At 47.1% G+C, this 8,818-nt stretch overlaps 1 non-coding gene across 1 annotated transcript; it reads left to right on the top strand.

The window, feature by feature from the left end:
- The first annotated feature begins 8,390 nt into the window (after window positions 1-8,390).
- On the top strand, window positions 8,391-8,554 carry LOC111559054. Its single transcript, XR_002740079.1, has one exon. It is a non-coding gene; the product is annotated as a U1 spliceosomal RNA (small nuclear RNA).
- The last annotated feature ends 264 nt before the right edge of the window (window positions 8,555-8,818 follow it).

Below are 8,818 nucleotides of genomic sequence, written 5' to 3'. Positions count from 1 at the left end.
ATCGCTGGTGGTGTGCAGGGCCTTCTCTTTGCCAGTGATATCTTTTGGTTACTGCTGGTGTGTTGAAGTGCCTACGTTTGTCTGGTTTTGTGTGAACAGGGCTTACTTAGCTAATAGGATCCTTAAATTCTAAAGAGCCAAGCACGCCACCTTCTGGCACGCACACCTGCTTACTTTATGTCTAAAAACTATGGTGCCAGGAGCTGGGCATATCTGTAGAAATGGCGAAATTTTACTAAAAACAACTTGGAATTACGATGGCCACGACGGGGAACATTCCAAAGGATAAGACAATTTAAGAAGTGCACTTAAAAGGAAAGGTTCTCAAATTAAACAGAATGGGATAACGGTGTTAATTGGCAAGAAAAACCTCCAGAAGCCTTCCAATTCATTGCAAGATTCACTGCAAAAGGCTAATGGAGAAAAAGGACGTCAGAGGTACCTAAAACAAAAGACCGTAACACTGATGTGACTCCTTTTGCTCCCCTCTGTCCTCCTTTGAGGACTCCTTCTACTGATCCTCTGTCCCAATTGCTTTTCCACTCGGAAGAGACCACACAACTGTAAACAAAAGCCTTCTGAGTTAATGGCCTTACAGATACTCCTATACCTACCTGCAAAGGAGGGCCCCTGTGGGCCCCTCCCAGAGTTGATGAAACTGTGAGGGATTTTCTGGTAAACTGCTATGTAATTCTTGAAATAGGCAAGGGGAAACTGGTAGATACTGAGGATACTGCAGAGGGAGGGGGTCCTGAAAAAACTGGCAGAAGCCAGTGAAGAGCAAAAATTCTTTTCTTTATTTATTTATTTATTTATTTTGAGAGAGACAGAGACAGTGTGAGCAGGAGAGGGGCAGAGATGGGGAGAGAGAGAGAGAGAGAGAGAGAGAGAGAGAGAGAATCCCAGCGCAGAGCCTGATGGGGGATGGGGGGCTCAAACTCTCAAAACCATGAGATCATGACCTGAGCTGAAACCAAGAGTCGGACGCTTAACCGACTGAGCCACCCGGGTGCCCCCAGAGTGAAAATTCTTACCAGAATCAGTTCTGGATCTCTATCTGTAGTGCCCAACTAAGAAAAATAAAGTTTCACATTGTCCCTTTCTTTTCAAATCCAAACCCATTATATTGATCCTTTCTGTCCCACGGATAGCTATGGTCTTCCTGTTTGTCTGATTTTGCATTACCGGGCTAGGCTTTCTGTCTGCCTGGAACATGCAAGTCGTTGGCTCTTTGTTTTGGCTATCTTGAGAGTGACTCTGGATTTTGGAAAGGCTCGGACACCAAACCCCAAGTTCATGACCTGAGCTGACGTCAGACGCTTAACCGACTGAGCCACCCAGGCACCCCAAGGTTGATGGTTTAATCAAGACGGACAGGGCCGCCTGGGTGGCGCAGTTGGTTAAGCGTCCGACTTCAGCCAGGTCAGGATCTCGTGGTCCGTGAGCCCGAGCCCCGCGTCGGGCTCTGGGCTGATGGCTCAGAGCCTGGAGCCTGTTTCCGATTCTGTGTCTCCCTCTCTCTCTGCCCCTCCCTCGTTCATGCTCTGTCTCTCTCTGTCCCAAAAATAAATAAAAAACGTTGAAAAAAAAATTAAAACGGACACATCTTTAGAGTTATCAGCATTAAATATAAAACTTTTGCTCTACTGGAGTAAAATCAACTTTAGCCAAATAAATTCATGTTGTGTCTACTTAAGTAGTTTTCTTTTTGGTAACCTAAAACCTTACGGTTTTGCTAAGTTGGGTGAAACGATAAGTTAAACTCATTAAATATCTAGACCATTTCCAAATAAGACAAAATATCAAAACATTAATGACTAAATAATAGGTTTATCTACTTTTGGCTTCTTATTACAGAGAAACTAAAAGATACTTAAATGTGTTAGTGCCACATTAGGAAAATTTAAAAAGGCAAGTGCTTCTGGAAATTGTAAAATATATTTATAAATTTGCAAATCTAAAGAATGCTGGTGATGCAGGCAGGCTGGGTCCGGAGACCTAGGGGCGGGTCCCACAGGACTGGCCAAGAGGGTCCTTGGTTTCACGAAGGATCGAGATCAAACAGGAGCCAGAGAAAGTGAAAATAAAGTTTATTGAACAGGGTGAGTGACAGATGGAGACTAGCAGACCAAGTGTCTGGGAGACTCAGAAAGACTTCTGAGACTTCAGTAAAGGAGAAAAAGTCTCGTTGTTGCTTGGGGCTAGGCGTTTATGTTGGAGAAGAGTCGAGAGTACATGTTTCTTCAGGAATCCAAGGTAGGGTCCAAACAAAGGTGACTGTCAGGCGAACAATAGGAGTTATTCCATAAATTCCCGAAGGCAGGGCTATTGACGCCAGCATCAGCTAAGGTTTGTTGGAAGCTAATGTCCTGGAACATGTTTGGGCTCTGGCTCTTCTCGGGTGCTAACAGGTATTTGGGGCCTAGGACAAAACTCAGAGGATGGTTAACTTTCTTGCTTCCCCCTTGAAGTGGAAACATGGCTTCTTTGGGTATTCAGAGGCAAAATATGGAACATGAGGAAGTGGGGCCCAAGCAGAAACAGCAGAGATGGAAGCCTTTCTAAATTTTTTTTTATGTTCTTATTTTACTGAAAGCAATTGTTTTAACGTTTACTTGTTTTTGAGAGAAAGAGACAGAGCGTGAGTGGGAGAGGGGCAGAGAGAGAGGGAGACACGGAATGTGAAGCAGGCCCCGGGCTCTGAGATGTCAGCACAGAGCTGACACGGGGCTCGAACTCACGATCTGTGAGAACATGACCTGAGCCGCTCAAGGGAAATGGAGCCTTTCTAAAATGCAAGACAATAGCAACAGACTCTATAAAGATGATGACACAGGTGGTGAAATCCCATTCTGCTTCCGCAAAGAATGGCCCCACGTTGCCAGGATTTTGTCATCCTAACGTCCCATCACATGCCAGGCAATCTGCTCCTGAATGAGAAAAAGAGAGGTTGAGTGAACAAGGGCTGGGAAGTACGAGAACATTTGGGGCCAGTGGAAAACCAAGACGGCCAATTTGTTCTTCCGGGCTCTCTGACAAATCCTGTATTTTGGTTTTTGTATTCCTTCACCTACCATAGTGTGGGGAGACTTGTATAAAATTGCAAAATTAGTCTACCAGCAATGTCTGACCGGTCAGGTCTGTAATCCTGGAAAAGCTATTTTTGTTCTAAAGGCCTCAAACCTCCCTCTGGACCCTCTGAACACCTGCAGCTGGACTTCATCCAGTTGCCACCTAGTACAGGTCATCAATATATTCTCGCCCTGGTACGTTACGTTCTCCAGACGGGCTGATGCCCCCACAGTAAGAATAAAGGCTGTTACAAAGTGTGTTTCCGGGGGGCCTGGGCGGCTCAGTGGATTAAGCGTCTAGACTCTTGATTTAGGCTTAGGTCATGATCTCACGGTTGGTGAGTTCGAGCCCTGCATGGGGCTCTGCACTGACAGTGTGGAGCCTGCTTGGGATTCTCTCTCCCCCTCGGCCTCTGCCCCTCCCCCGCTCATGCTTGCTCACTCTCTCTCTCCAAATAAATAAATAAACTTAAAAAATTTAAAAAAGAAAGGAAGAAAGAAAGTGTGTTTTCCACTTGCCGTGCACCCCCCACAATCTCCATATCACTGGAAAAATACAAACCTTAACAAAAACCTTGCAGACTTCTCAGAGTTCTGTCAGTGTGTAACCCTATGTTGTTCCCTTGTCACCTCATGCTAGGATTACCAGCTGCTGTAAGTCTGTAGTGTCTTCTGCTCAGGCACATCTATCATCAGTAGGTTAAAGAAGACTTCCCAGATCCCAATTGAAAAGATTCTGTTGGTCACAGTCCGTGTAGCCCGGTGACTGGGTATTCTGGAAATGTCATCAGAGGAAGACTGCCCGTGAGCCTCATTCGGAGGGATCTAACCAAGTGCTCCTGACCACAAATACTGCCACAAAACTGGGAAGCATGGACCCTTGGGTACACATCACACAGCTAAAAAACGTTCCACCTGATACCTGGGCCTGTGTAGATGCTGGAGACTTTCAAATCAAAGTGATGAAAAGAAGCAGTTGCCTTTGAGGTAGACTGCTCCCACCCAAGACAACAGATCAAGATTTCACACTTGAACAAAACGTGAAACCCTTTCTCCTTTCCTTTCCTTTCCTTTCCTCTGGCATTGGCCTGGAAAGATAACACCTTTATCTTTATCCCCCAGACCATTGCTAACGGGGTGGGGGGTGGGGGGAACCTCTGGAACTTAGAACAACCTTTTATTTAAGTCTAGGACAAAATCTCATTCTGCCCCTAGCTTGTCACAAGCAAAATGAGCCATCTCATTGGCCGAATCCCTGTTTACATTGTGAGTTAGAGAGGACCTACCAGGCTTTCATGAGTCAGGATTCACTCTTACTGGCAGATCCCTGCTCCCTGACAAGGGATAAAAATAAATGAGGCTATCTATGATCAGGAACTTCTTAATTCTTAAAGTTATTGCAGAATCTGCTAAAGCAGTAATTGCCCAGCAAAGATCCTTAGACTCTCTGGCCAAAGTTGTTCTTTAAAAAAAAAAAAAAAAATTAATGTTTATTTATTTTTGAGAGAGACAGAGCGTGAGTGGGGGAGGGACAGAGAGAAGGGGAGAGCCAGAATCTGAAGCAGGCTCCAGGCTCCGAGCTGTCAGCACAGAGCCAGACGCGGGGCTCGCCGCGGGGCTCGAACCCTCGGACCGCAAGGTCATGACCTGAGCCGAAGTGGGAGGCTCAACCGACTGAGGCACTGAGCCACCCAGTCACCCCCAAAATGGTTCTTGATAATAAAATAGCTCTTGATTGTTTTTTAGTGGAGCAAAGAGGTGTCTGTGCTGTGGCCAGCACCACCTGCTACTCCTGGATTAACACCTCTGGGGCAGTGAAAACTCAAGATATGTTTCCTCAACACCCTCCCCTCCCCCTCTTCTTAGCAGAGGTCCTGTGAGCACATGGCAAGAGGGGGCTGCCTATAAGCCATGACAAGAGGCCTCAGAAGGAAGCTGTAGGGGAGGCTAAACTCTTTCCCCTACCCTCTTAAGGTCTCAGGCTGGGCCTCAGCATTAAGTTGACATAAAACAGATTAGCAGGAGAAGAACATAGAAATCCTTCCCATGCACATGGGAGCTTTCAAGGAAGAAGAAAGATCCAAAAAGTACTTAGACCTAAGTGGTCATGTACTAGGTGCGGCAAAGAGTAGTAATTACGAAAAGGAACCAAAATATACGAGGAGGCAAAAGACACAGATCAGGGTTATTTTAACCAGGTCTGTTTGTACAGATTTCTCTCAGCCTCGACTTCCTAAATCTGGTGACAAGACCCTTTCTCTCCTCCTGGTATAGGGAGGGCATCTTTCCCTTGGCAATTTTATCTTCTGCTCTTAGGAAGAAGAAAGGAGGTCAGAGCACTCTTGCATCTGTTTTTCAAGCATGCCCTTCGCTGAAAATAATCCTTAAGCCAAAGTGGCCTATTTGGGGGTAGCATATTTGGCCGGATTCGAAACCTACCCTGATGGCACCTGGATCTTGGACTTCCCACCCTCCAGAACTGTGAGAAATAAATTGCTGTTGTTTAAGGCAGTCTGTGGTGTTCTGTTAGAACAGTCTGAGCATGCCAGTATACCCATCCACAATGCCAGGACTTGGTAATTGATAATTTCCCTCGTGTTTGTTCCTGCTTCCAACTTAGGACCAACCAGAGAAAGCCAGGTATGCACCCCCACCAACCTCACAGGATACCTCTAAATTCTAGTCAGCCAGTGTGAAAATTAAGAACGGGAAACCTCACTAGAATGGAGTTGGGAGGCCAGAAGGGGGAGCTATACCACTCAACATGAATTACAGGAAGAATTGCCAATTGTAGACCCCAACAGAAGAATTCTCAACGGGAAAGAGTCATCAATGACAGGCCCCAATAGGAAGAAGAATGTATATTGCATCTCCTACAAGAAATTGACGACCACCCCCCTCCCCCCCCACCCACCCCCCCCACCCCAGTGGAGGGAGCCAATGAGAAACAGTCATCACCCTGAACTCTTGCTTTTCTCCCATGGACTTTACTTCAAAACAGCCTCTCTCAACTGCCTCCTTCTCCTCCATCTAGTGATATTCCCCTCCTTTGTTTATTCAGCTTGCCTGTGGCTCTGCCATAGCATGAATGTCCTGGATTGCATTTCTCTGCTGTTCCCAAATAAGCCCATTTTTGCTGGGAAAATAACTTTTCTTTTTAAGGTTAATACCTGCCTACAGCTTACCCATGCCAACGGCCTCCAATCAGGTCAGGGCACACCTGAAGCCTTCCCATTTTTCTACTGTAAAGTTCTCCCACTCCTCTGCCTTCCTTTCATTTCAGTCTCTGCAAAAACGCAAGCCCTGAATAAATAAGCCTTTGCTCTTCTTGCTTGGCTTTTGCTTTTTAACAGGAGCGGCACTGTAGGGTTGGCAAGGACTCCCTCGTTGACTAACTGAAGTCAGGCTCCTGGGGCCCTCAGTTAGTCCTAGTCCTCAGCCTTCCAAGCCCAGTTCCAGCAAGAATCCCCCCATCCTTGATATCTAAACAAGTTCCTTGTAGCAATTTTCCAGTCACTGACTCCCTCACTCTTTCCTTTGGCTGTAAATCCACAGTTCTCCTTGCCGTCTTTGGGAGTTGCCCTCGGTTTTATATTGAAGTTTGTTTCCCCGACTGCAGTATCTAAAGCCAAGTCTCTCCAGGCAATCCCTTACAGGCTGATGCCACGTCTTTCCTCTCAGGCTGTTAGCGAGTCCAAGCTCGTCCTGCTCCCTGTGTGACAGGCAAATGGAGAGGCAAGACGTGGGGACAAAGAAAGCGACTTTATTCAGAAATCCAGCAAACCGAGGAAATGGTGGACTATTCTCCCAACGAACCATCTCCTCTTGGCATGAAATCCAAGTTTCTTTTATGTTGGCAAAAGGGGGAAGTGGGAGGGGGCTGGAGTCAAAAGGTGGCTGACATCTGCAGACATCTGAGGGAGGCCGTGTAGGTTTTTTGTCCTTGGTCAGTTGATCTCTGTGTACAGGAATCTGGTCATGTCGATCCTGTACATCTTAAACAGAGCATAGTCCTTTCTGTACCTACTTCCTCGTCTCCTCAGGTGAGGTAGATTTCAGGTGCAAAGCAGATTTTGCAAATCTTAGCTGTCACATGCCCAGGGTAGAGCTAAGCAAGCAGATAATTCTAAGCTGTGAGATGCAGCAGCAAGGGAAATAGAAGCAATATGGAGCCGGACACGGTGTTTCTGTTACAAGGCTGGTCAGATTCTCCGGAACGTATTTCTTCACTCGCACCTGGACAGTGCGTCTGGCTGCCAGGATTCAGGGAATGGGGTCTGGATCAAACTTGATTCACATTCAGTTGCGACACTGTCGCCTAATCCCTGTTGCCATGTCCTTCAGTGGCCTCAGTGGCCACAGAGCCCTTGCTTTACCGTTTCCAGAGGAGAACTTTTCAGTAAATGTTCTGTGATTTGAGCAACAGAACAGAATCTACTTTTAATGTTCACATAGCCTTGAAGCTGGGTTTCCAGCCTGGAACACCAATAGGGGTAAAAACAGAAGGGTTGGTTTGCAGTCACCTGGCTGTTGTGTCTAGTTTCATAAATTCAGTTTCTTTCGATACCGGATAGCTTCAAAAATTTTTTGAAATGCATCGCAGAGGTAACTCACCGAACTTGAAAGGAACCCTTTCCTTTGTAGTCCTAAATGTTGCGCTCTACACATTGAAAGGTAATTTTTTTTAATGTTTATTTACTTTGAGAGAGAGAGAGAGCGAGCGAGCGCGAGAGCGCGAGAGAGCGCGAGCGCGCACACATGTGCGCTTTTGAGTAGGGGAGGGGCAGAGAGAGACGAAGCGAGAGAACCCAAACCAAGAGTCAGACCCTAAGGGGACTGAGCCACTGAGGCGCTGCAAAAGGCCTTATTTATTTAAAGAAAGGTACACAGGCGCCAGCAGCCTCCCAGACAGGTTCCCCGCCGGCCGGAGGTTCAGAACTCACACCCTCTGCCCCAGCAGGCGGGCACTTGGAGGAAGAGAGGGACAAGCCAATTTCACCCTCCTGAGGGTTGGCTGGCTATATTGAGGAAGGGGCAAGGGCTAGGCATGGGCTGGAGGGAAGGCGCGTTCCCGTGACGTCACGGATAGGGCGTGTGCTATGCAAATAGGGGAGCGCAGGGGCTGCTGTTTCGGTAACTACCGCTTAAATAGCGTATGATCTCGCGTGCTGTGGGAGCCATTCCAGGACCGTTGGTTGCAAGTGCGTGTGCTGCGTGTGGCAAAGTCTTAGGGAGGCTCGGGGGTGTGTGGACGGAAGTGACCGTGTGTAGAGAGTGTCAGGCGTGAGAGGGTGTAGTGGGGCGGAGGAGGCGGAAGTCATACTTACCTGGCAGGGGAGATACCATGATCAGGAAGGTGGTTTTCCCAGGGCGAGGCTTATCCATTGCACTCGGGATGTGCTGACCCCTGCGATTTCCCCAAATGTGGGAAACTCGACTGCATAATTTGTGGTAGTGGGGGACTGCGTTCGCGCTTTCCCCTGATTTTTCTTGGTGATAAAGACAGAAGAGTGTGTTGTTTTGCACGGTGGTGTTTTGGCTTAACCAAGCTGGTTTACGTTTTATCCGATTTTATGCATTGCTACAGTGCTTCAAGGGCTTTTTATCTTCTTGAGTTTTGCCTTTGTTTCATTTTGTGGGTTTACAGTATGGGTGTTTTTGGGTATGGAGGTTCTGTGCTGCTGCGTGTATATTCAGGTCAAAAGTGTGTTTGTTATGAACATAACATGTGTGAAGGCCCCGCAGTG

The sequence above is a fragment of the Felis catus genome, chromosome C1, assembly GCF_018350175.1.
Source record: "Felis catus isolate Fca126 chromosome C1, F.catus_Fca126_mat1.0, whole genome shotgun sequence".
NCBI lineage: Eukaryota > Metazoa > Chordata > Mammalia > Carnivora > Felidae > Felis > Felis catus.
The sequence above is the reverse complement of the archived record's forward strand: the minus strand, read 5'-3'. Positions and strand labels throughout refer to the sequence as shown.